This window comes from Bacillus rossius, chromosome 1, assembly GCF_032445375.1.
Source record: "Bacillus rossius redtenbacheri isolate Brsri chromosome 1, Brsri_v3, whole genome shotgun sequence".
NCBI lineage: Eukaryota > Metazoa > Arthropoda > Insecta > Phasmatodea > Bacillidae > Bacillus > Bacillus rossius.
Window position 1 is genome coordinate 295,766,186 of NC_086330.1, and position 10,342 is coordinate 295,776,527.

A 10,342-nucleotide genomic window follows, 5' to 3' on the forward strand; every position below is an offset into this window, starting at 1 on the left:
TTTTGGGTGAAGAAAGGAAACACAAACTTCTTTTTCAACATAATCTTTTGAGTCAACATGCGCCAACTACCACTCCTTATTATGAGCACAAGTGACAAAACCCACAGTTTCTTCAAATGGAAAGTCTTCATCACCAGAACTGATCTGTACCTTATGTGTTTCTGAATCATCAAAAAATGAGTAAATTTTGGTTTTGACCCTATTTATATCTAGAGGAATGAAGGCATGGCATTTCTGGGTCCAAGAGACTACCACAGTTTTTTCAAACCTTGGTTTTAGAATCTTTTCATTTTTATACTCCTCATTGGTTACATAAAAAATATAATGGATGGAAAATTGTTCACACCCCACTTAAAAAGCTGAAAAGGTGTTACAATTTGGTTTGCTGATGGATTTTGGAGGTTGACTTTGGCAGCAAGCCCTTTTACCATCACAAACTCCCATGTGATGCAGTATAAAAGTGCCACTCAGCCTCAATTTCATCAAAGTCCTCTTTGTAATAGCAAAGGTTCAGAAAATTCTTATGTTCTTTGTACTGTACAGCTAAACCATCTGAAAAATAGTTGAGCTTTTTCTAATTTGGTAAATAATTTCTCAGAAATAGGATTAACTTTTTCTGGAAAGAATGAACAATGACAGTATTGTGCGTTAGGCAGTCTGATATAAATACAAAACTCTGGTGAACTCTGTTTTCCTGTTTCTTGATTGCGCAATAGCAATATAATTGTTCCAATGAAACCCTTGAGCCTCATCTTGTAGAACAAACGAATAATTTTCGGCAAAATCCAATGTTACTACAGATTCACTTTCTTCAAACAAAGATTTTTTTTAGAGAAAAACCTTGATTGTTGTTTAGCAAACAAGTAATTTTTTTAAGGTTACTCAATTGATTGCCAAATTCTTGAACAAACTCATCAAATGTTTTGATAAATGTTTTGAAATTGCATCTGTCAACAGTAATCCATTGTTTGTAAGTGAAGTGATGTTTCCAATCATTTCCTCCTCGAAAAAAACCAGTTAAAGCTTCTTTAAATTCCTCAATATCGGGGCAGTAGTGACATTTTTTAGGAAGCATACCTGTAATGGTGGACTGAACATAACTTTAGCCATACGTTCCTCGTAACTCGATAAAGGATTTTCAGAGCCAGGATGTGTGAATTTATTTAACCTACCTCGTGAAAACATGAGTTTTATATTCTGGTGTGCAGTGCAAACATAGACAGAATGAGTGTCACTTGCACCAGCAATAATGCAGTTCTTCGGCCTCAGTTCTGCAAACTTTGAAAAGCCAATTTTTAAATAAGGGAATTTTGATTTGAAAATATTGTTAGTTTCACGCGAGTTTTCCCAGGTTTTGGATCCAGGTGTCGATAGCACTCCCTTTTCTTCAACAATTTTTTTTTGCTTTCCTCGCCATATAGTTACTAATACCAAATTCACATTCATTCTTGCACAAGACCAACTGATTAGTAAAATTATAAAAATCTGAAGTTTTTCACTCTTGCTTGCTGTTTCAAATTTTTCTTTTAGATGATTAAGAATTTCTGTCTGCGAGTTGTCTGGTGGATTACTGTTATTTTCTTCTAGGTTGCCGGCTTGGAAAAAAGTTTTATTTAATAGGATTGAGGGAAAGATACTGGATGTGAAAAGAGGAAAGAACTTGAGGAAGAGGCTTCAGAAATTTGGTGAGTGGGGGGGGGGGGGGAGAGACCTCTTGCCACTGGGCGGAAACCCAATCGCAAGTGTATCAATCAATCAATTTAATTTTGTCAAGTTTATCTTTGCAGTATTTCTTAAATGATTTACATTCTATTTTAACAACAGGTAATTAAATTGTACTGAATTTTGTTAATAGGCAATTTAATTAGTGTATTTTTTATAACATCAGTTATATTCTTTTGATTCTAAATTACAGCATTACTCTATGCTTGTTCATAACATCTCTGTGGAGACTTTTATGTTTTATTCTATAGACTAAATACACTTTGTAATCAAATGTTTTAATTTTAAAAAAAGTGCAGGGAGACAAAAAAAAGTGAAGGTTTTGTTAACACTTTTACCGAAACCCCGGTCTCACAGACAGTTAGGAAATTGTACATCTTAATGTTGGCAACACTAGTGGGACGTCATGGGTCCACCTCCCTAGTACCTTCCCCCCAACCTCCCCTCCTACTGCTGACACATCCTTTGTTCAGTTTGAGTGCGGCACTTGACCTTGACTAAGCCCTAATCGTAAACAAACCGGTCTCCCTGACCGACGGTTTCTGTAAGTGTAGTGGTGACGCGCGGTCACACAGACCGAGGGTTTCTGTTTATGTTTGAACTGATTTCTTTTTTTAGTTTTTAGTTACGTTGTAGGATTTATAGTAGTGTGTATAACATTTTTAGGCTGAATCTGTGTGTAAGATATTGTTTGGTACTATGGATGAGGATCAGGGTGGTAGTAATCAAAACCGACCCCGAAGACGTTTGAACCCTTGTGATCCACGGTTTGGTGATATTATCCGAGATTTGTTGCATAATGACGTCCCTGACGATGAAACAAGCAGTGTAAGTGAAGTGGACGACTCCGACGAAGATCCCGACTTCATTTTACCAGGGCGCGAAGGACAAGTTATAGATGACAGTTCTGAGGAAGAAGATTAAATTATGTTAGAAGAGGATGCTTCGAACGAACCAATAGTGGATCAAGCTAATCAAGCTGTAAGAGAAGTCTTTTTCATTGAAAGAACTAAGAAGACTGAGCTAGTAGTGCCAAACGCATGGACCAACAAGCCACCACCCCGAAATGTGAGAACACCTGCTAGGAACATTATTAGGGGCTTACCTGGATTACAAGCACGAGGTAGAACACTCGGAAACCAACCAAGCAAAAAAGAGGTATGGCAGCTATTGTTTGATGATGTAATTATGAACATGATCCTGGTAAACACCAACATAAAACTTGAAGCCGTAAGAGCTGGTTTGTCAGTTACGACTAAAAAAAACAACTATAGAGATACAGACATTGAGGAGCTCAACGCTCTAATTGGATTATTGCTGGTATCATCAATTTTATCTTCAAATGAAGAGAAAATAACTTCTGTATTTACAAAAGATCCTTACAGTAGACCGATTTATTCAGCGACTATGTCCATCAAACGATTCGTGATACTTCTAATGTGTCTACGCTTCGATGATTTTAGAACACGTAATCAAAGAAGAGTAACAGACAAAGCTGCTCCTATATCTGAAATATTTGGAAATTTAATTGAAAACTGCAAAAGATCGTACTCAGTATCTTCTGAGGTAACGATTGATGAGATGCTCGTACCTTTTCGAGGGCGGTGCGGGTTTAAGGTGTTTATGCCAAAAAAACCTAAGAAATATGGAATCAAAGTCATGTGTCTATGTGATGCTAAAACCTCCTATCTTCTAAATGCTTACATCTACACCGGAAAGAGTTCTGATTCCGTGGGACTGAGTGAGACAGAAAAAACCCTTGCCATACCAACTCAATCTGTAGTAAGACTTTGTAAACCGATCGTAAACAGTAACAAAAACGTTACTGCAGATAATTGGTTTAGCTCACTTGAAGTTGTAGATGAGTTACTGAAAAGAAAACTCACGTCGGCACAGTACGAAAAGACAAGAAGGCTATCCCAGAAGTATTTCTACAAGATCCTGTACGTCCAGTTGGCTTATCATTGTATGGATTTAGAGACAGAATTACTTTACTGAGCTATGTGCCAAAGAAAAACCGAGCTGTTATCCTCATTTCATCGATGCATCATTCAACTGAAACAAACGAGAATAAACGCAAGCCTGAGATAATAGCGCATAATACAACTAAATGTGGAGTTGACATCGTGGACATGAAGTGTGCTATCTATTCTTCGAGCCGGCGAACAAGAAGATTGCCAGTAGCAATGTTCTACAGAATGCTGAATATTGGTTCCGTGAATTCGTTCATCCTGTACATGAGCTACAAGAACTCTTCTCTTCTGACACGATTCGAGTTCATAAAACAGTTGAGTTTTGAGCTCATCAAACCGCATCTTCAAAAAAGGTTCTCTCTTCCAAGCCTTCAACGAACCCTGAAAGAAGACATCAGAAGAGTGCTTGGAAATGACGTGCCAGCCGAAGAACGTAGAGGCAAGGAGAAGGAGACGAAGCTGACGCTGGACCGAGTGACAAAATGGAGAAGAGGAAAACCTGCAGTACGAGCCCAAGTGCAAAGAAAAGGAAGATGGCCTACAAGTGCATACTTTGTTCAAAGGCTATCTGTCTGGAGTGCAGTAGAAAACTTTGCTTGGAATGTGCAAAGGAAGTCATCTCCTAATCAGGTGATGTTTTTATTTTCTTTGAACATTTGAAAAACATTTGAAAATTCATTGAACATTCTAAAACATAATATTTTGATCTTATAATGATTTTTTTCATACGAAATAAATGTAGTTTTTGGCTCAATTGGTTTTATTCTTTCAATAAACACCATTTTTCATACTATATAGGGTAATTACCATTAAAACCTAATGGAATCATGGGTTATATTATATTGAGGTCTGACAGACCGGGGGTTTCGGTTAGTGGTGTGAGGGCTAGGGTTTCGGTAAAAGTGTTAAGAACATTAGCTTTGGAACAAATGTTGAATGAACAAGACTGAAAAGGACTGTCAATTTATATGTGTTAATATATTTATTAATTTAAATCCTACACCAAAGTTTTAAAGACTATCTACGAAGCAAGATTAGTGAATGTGAAGTTGACACTAGTAAAGACATTAATAAGCGATTAGTTAAATGAAGAGTTGCTGATTTTAAACTAATTCTACCACATACTACTACAAGACTGGATCTGATACTTCACTGCATACTATCTGGACTGAGATAGTTTTCCTTCAATAGCAGTATCATCATTCTTTGAGTACACCAGCTTCGTCTAACTACTCTGAAAGACTACATATATTATTTTTTTGAAGATATTGTATTGACGAGATATATCTCCAAATATATGTATGATAATGATATAGTGTTGCTACAGGTATATGTATGTTTTACTTTGTAATAGAGTAATATTGTGAAATATTTAGTTATATCCAAAATTCTACTTATTTTCATTAATTTCTGTTAAAGTTTGGGTAAATCATAATTTAAAGTTAACTTTGATTAATTTTGTATACTTCTTAACTATTCCAGATAAACTTAGCATTTTCCCTCAGTAGTCCTGAAAGATTTTAAAGGATTCTTAGTGCTATTAAAATGAGCTAGTTTGATAAAGTATAAATTTTTTTTTGTTTACTGTGGTGAATTACTTTTTTGCAAATAAGTTATAGTTTATTTTCTTTTGGATTTTCATATTTTATTATCTACCAGTAACTAGTTTTGGATAAAATTAATTAATTAGTAGTAATTTACTTAAAATTTAAGGATTTTTCTTGAAATAATTTTTTTTCTCAATATTGTATTACTTAATTTAAAGGTTTTAGGAAATACAATTAAATTAATTTGGTGCTAATTTCAGTTCAGTGATTAATTTGCCAGAAAGGTAATTTCTTATCAGTTCAGTAATACTTTACCTTACCGGGCATTTCATTTATTGGGACTTACACTTACATAAAAATACATCAGATGTATTAAAGTGTCAGAACTACAGGGTTAACACAACTTGGATAATTTAAACCAGTAGGAAGTTTAAATTTCAGTGATCACCACAATGTGGGATACCAAATAAAGAATATTAATTTCATCCTATTGATGTCGATGAAGCATTTAAAAAATCAATACCTGATTATATATCCATATATTCACGATCATCTTTGCTGCAGCTTTGTTTTGTATTTACATTTTCAGCCAATGGTTCATCATGAATATTTGTATCACTTTCAGAACTTGAGTATGATTGTTTCTTACTTAACTCTAAGCAGCAAGAAGTGCAAATTTTAATTCCATCCTTAGTAATATAATTTAGCTTTTTCATCCATGGTGTGACATTCCTTAGATTTTTATTTACCCAATGCCTATCTTTATTTAATGGGTTGCAACAATATTTACCCCACGGTTTATCCATTTGTATCTTATGGACTTGCACAGCGCACTTGTTCACTCAGAAACAAGTCACAACACAATGACTGAAGACAAGAACCCTAGTAAGAGGAAGCTGACTGAGTGTTGCAAGTTGAAACAGGCAAGAAACATTTCACTGCTTGAGTAACTTCTGTTAGGTCCAGTTTTTATATTGACCAAATAAACTATTATCACCCTATTTAGACCTAACTTTTCTTAAGTAAATTTTTATGATATAATGGAGAATCAATTATTAAGACAAGTTTAAATAAAAAAGATAAGTTTTTTTTATGATGTAACAAGTCATAAATTAGCAGAATTTTTACACGCATCAATTTTCATAAAAAAATCACTTCAATGTGATACCATTGGAATACCATCTTCAAATGCCTTCCCCATTTATTAAAGAGGTTTGGTATAAAATACATTTTTTTCATCAAAATTAAAAATTCAAAATTTTGTTTTTTATAAAAAAAAAACTTTTTTGAGTTCCTTGGGAAAAATATAAAGTAAAGAGATACACTCAAGTTATATTGTTACGATTTTCCTGCGGGTTCGTAAAGGATAGCCCAATTAAAGATTTTATTACACTACACAGTTTTATTTATTACCACTACTTGTCACTTACAAATAATCTTCTAAATTGGCAAATAATTAATTACACTTAAAGAAATTTCAATTCCCCAGTCACTCATTCCGCACAATCCGCACACCTCGCTGGGCCGCACCTCTGGCGCAACTCTCGCCGCAGCACCCCTCGTGGGTCTCCGCCGCGGGACTCCGTCGCCACACTCCGCCGCCGCCGAGACTTGCCTTCGCTGAGGATCCCACTCGACGCCTCACTCGCAACTTCGCTCGGGACTCCGCCGTGCCCGCGACTCTATCGCCCGGAAACTCCGCCGCGGGAAAACTCCCGACTCCACTGAACTCACTCACTCCCTGCCCTGGAACCTTCGTCCAAGGACTTCGCCACTCTGCCGCACCCGCGGCACTATCGCCCGGAAACTCCGCCGCGGGAGAACTCCCGACTGAACACTCCGAACTCCTCAGACTCTCCGACTGGCGTCCTCGGGCATATATATAGGCCCCAGCAATTCCAGAACTCACGAGAGCGGACGGGGCCTGTCGCGTCATCGCGAGCCGTCCCGACGGCAGAAATCTCTCAAAAACACGTGTCGGCGGCTCGCGAAACTCCCAGCTGTCCGGTGTCAGTTACGTATCAAAGGCAGGGCGCCGCGCGGCGAGTGCGGAGGGCTGGAGGGAGATAAAGCTGCGACCCAGATGCGCAGGGCACATCTCATGTTACGGCGTGCACCTGCGCGTGACGTGGCCTTGGTAACATTCGTAACAATGTGTTATGTTAAATTAAAGCCCTTGACATTCTAAAGAGAATGGTATAAATTTGATCTTTCTAGGACAAACAATTTTAGAGTTAGGTAGTATTTAAGTAGTTTTGACATATGCAGTGTCTCATCAATGCTGACTGGCTAGTTGTGTCAGTCGTATTCCTATGACTTTGATCTGCGCGTGACGTGGCCTTGGTAACGTTCGTAACAATATGTTATGTTAAATTAAAGCCCTTGACATTCTAAAGAGAATGGTATAAATTTGATCTTTCTAGGACAAACAATTTTAGAGTTAGGTAGTATTTAAGTAGTTTTGACACATGCAGTGTCTCATCAATGCTGACTGGCTAGTCGTGTCAGTCTTATTCGTAAGACTTTGATTCTACCCAAGTTTTGCAACTAGCATTTCACAAGCTTGCAAACCAGCTTACGACTCCTGTTGCAACCTCACAATCTTCAATCATGACATACAAACTCATCGTGGACCAGGATAAAGTTTTTCTCCCCAATATTTAAATGTTAATAACTTTAAAACAAACACTGAGATTAACTTTTCCACTCACAAAAAATAAGTGGCACAAAGTGAGTAAAGATGGTTCTATTATATTTTATCATGTGATTGGTCTACTACCAACCCTCCCCCCACTCATCCCAATCTCGCCACACCACCCTTGCAACCTTTTCCTAAATGCTCTTAAATCGATCTATACGGTTAAGTTACTTAGATGTATTAGGTAATGAGTGAGGCGGGAGGGCGTGGAAAGTTCAGGCACATGTTAGAGAGATTGAAGGCTAGAAGCAAGAGGGAGAACTTCAGTTAAATTTTCAGGGAGAGGAGGGAAATAGCAAGGGGTAAAAATTAAACGGTTACAAGAATGATAGGTGAATAGAACTGTTTCAATGAAGAGTGTGTGATAGTCAGGACTATAGTCCAGTTCAGCAGGAGGCTAAGAGGAAACTAGGAGGGACAGCTTGCCACTGGGCTTATATCCAACAGCCACTTCCGCCCATATAACTCACTCCAATCCCTCATCATCACCAGAAATGAGTGCTTTCTTTCTCAGTCCCTACCCAATGCTACTACCTACTTTCCTTCATGGTTCCCCCTTTCTTTGAAGATATCTTTCTGTAGCCCACTCTGCAGAATAACCTCTTCCCCTACTCTTCACAGCCTCCCCAACCATATTATTTCTTAAAGCCAGGTTTAAAACCTATGCAAGAAGCCCAAAAAATAAAGATGGAAACAAGTAAAAATAACTCATTTTTTAAATACTTGTTTATAAGTTATAAAGATGCAAAAAATGCAATGCAAGCATTGGCCAACTTTCAACTCTTCTTACATTTTGGTCTGCATTCCCATCTTCTATATTTGAAGTGGAATGCTTCGAAAACTTTTTAAACATGCAGATGTTAATAGTGTGTATAGAAAGCCGTTTTATTTTCATCATGCACATTACATTTTCACATAGGTACTTATTATCGCACAGTAAAAGCAACTTAAGCTCTCAAATAAAATTAAGGCTTTTATTAATTTTAATGAAAAACATAAAAAATAAAAGCCTGGCAAAGCTTTTTTTTTTTTTTTTAGATCTACAGTTTCAAGTTAAAGTGAGAGGATTTGTGATGTTTTTGAACTTGTAAGTTATTAACTAATCTAGTTTTTTTATTCTTGCTGCATGGTGCATCCTTACATGCTTGCATTTCTTGGGAAGTTTATAAACCCAGCCTGAAGTGTGCCCCAACCTATGTTCGATATATCACTGATGGTATGTATATTTCCCTTTACCGCACCTCCTCCACAACCATCAGACCATTCTTGCCAATCTCCATAGCACTTTCCCAAATCCTTTCCCTTCTGTTTCTGGTAACTAAAGTGGGGGGTTCTCTCTGCCAAAGGGTGAAAGTCCAATTGCAAGTGTATATTCTTGACTTTACTTAAGTAGGTAATTTTTTTTGTGTGTGAATGGCGTTACATTCAGTACATGTATATGAAAATTAAAAGTATTGCCGAAGCTTGACTTTCTCCAATTGATTTACATGAATCTTAGGATAAAATCTCTTCGATAGAACGTCACGTCCTTCAGGTCTGTTCGCGATACACTGATGGACTTGTTTGCAACTTTATGTTAGAAAATAAAGGTTAAAAAGGTCATTTACTATCTGTTCAGGTATCATGAAACTGTTACGAAAATAGCATCAACTTACTGTTCGCACAAGAAAGAAATCATACACATCTATTAGCAGAGTGATTAAATAAAAACCACTGGTGTATTTCATTAAATTCAATTAAACCAGTAAAAATACGATTTATTCTAATCATACCATTCATCCAATAGTTTGTTTGACTCTTCCCGCGCGCTATCCTCAGACAACCGATTTACAATTCGTGCGTTCGGAAGAAAAATAAATTTCAATCCAGAGCGTAAAATGAGTGTTTTTAACGACATCATCGGCAATGAAGGTGTGGATAATCTTTGATGAAGGGTAGGCCTCGGAGAAGCAACGAAAGGAATGGATGGCAGCATAGAAAACGGAGATTAGGAATAGGATGGCAGTAAAGGAAGTTACCTATACGAAGAAACACACCAGCTTACGACAAAGTTTACCATGTTTCCTATTTGCAAAAAAAAAAAAACATCCTTATAGTTTTGCACTTAATTATTAACCCTTTCATTGTGATGTATTTTGTCAGTTGGTAAAAAATTAATCAAATGTTGAACTCATGAATTAACAACTGCAGAATTTCCACTCATGGTATGTAATATATGTGTACCCAATACTTCAAACTTTTATTTTTATAATTTATTAGTTTGATAATTATTTTTAATTTATTTAGTGCTGATAAGTGACACAAAAGCTTAAAATTTTTATTGTTAAAAAAATTGTGTTTGCATGTAAAGCCTGTGTTAATAACTGCAAATAACATTTAATGTGTAAGTTGTTCACAGTATT

The 10,342-nt window shown here is 36.7% G+C and overlaps 1 protein-coding gene across 2 annotated transcripts in view; it reads right to left on the minus strand.

Moving 5' to 3' along the window:
* Positions 1 to 9,910, minus strand: part of LOC134527778 (mitochondrial 2-oxodicarboxylate carrier) — a 54,286-nt gene extending 44,376 nt beyond the window's left edge. Inside the window, exon 1 of one of the 2 annotated variants that reach the window (XM_063360718.1) lies at positions 9,713 to 9,910. The gene's annotated coding sequence lies outside the window, so the exon portion shown is untranslated. Of the gene's footprint in view, positions 1 to 9,595 lie in introns of both variants that reach the window. The other variant, XM_063360719.1, reaches the window with a different exon arrangement.
* Between the last annotated feature and the right edge of the window lie 432 nt (positions 9,911 to 10,342).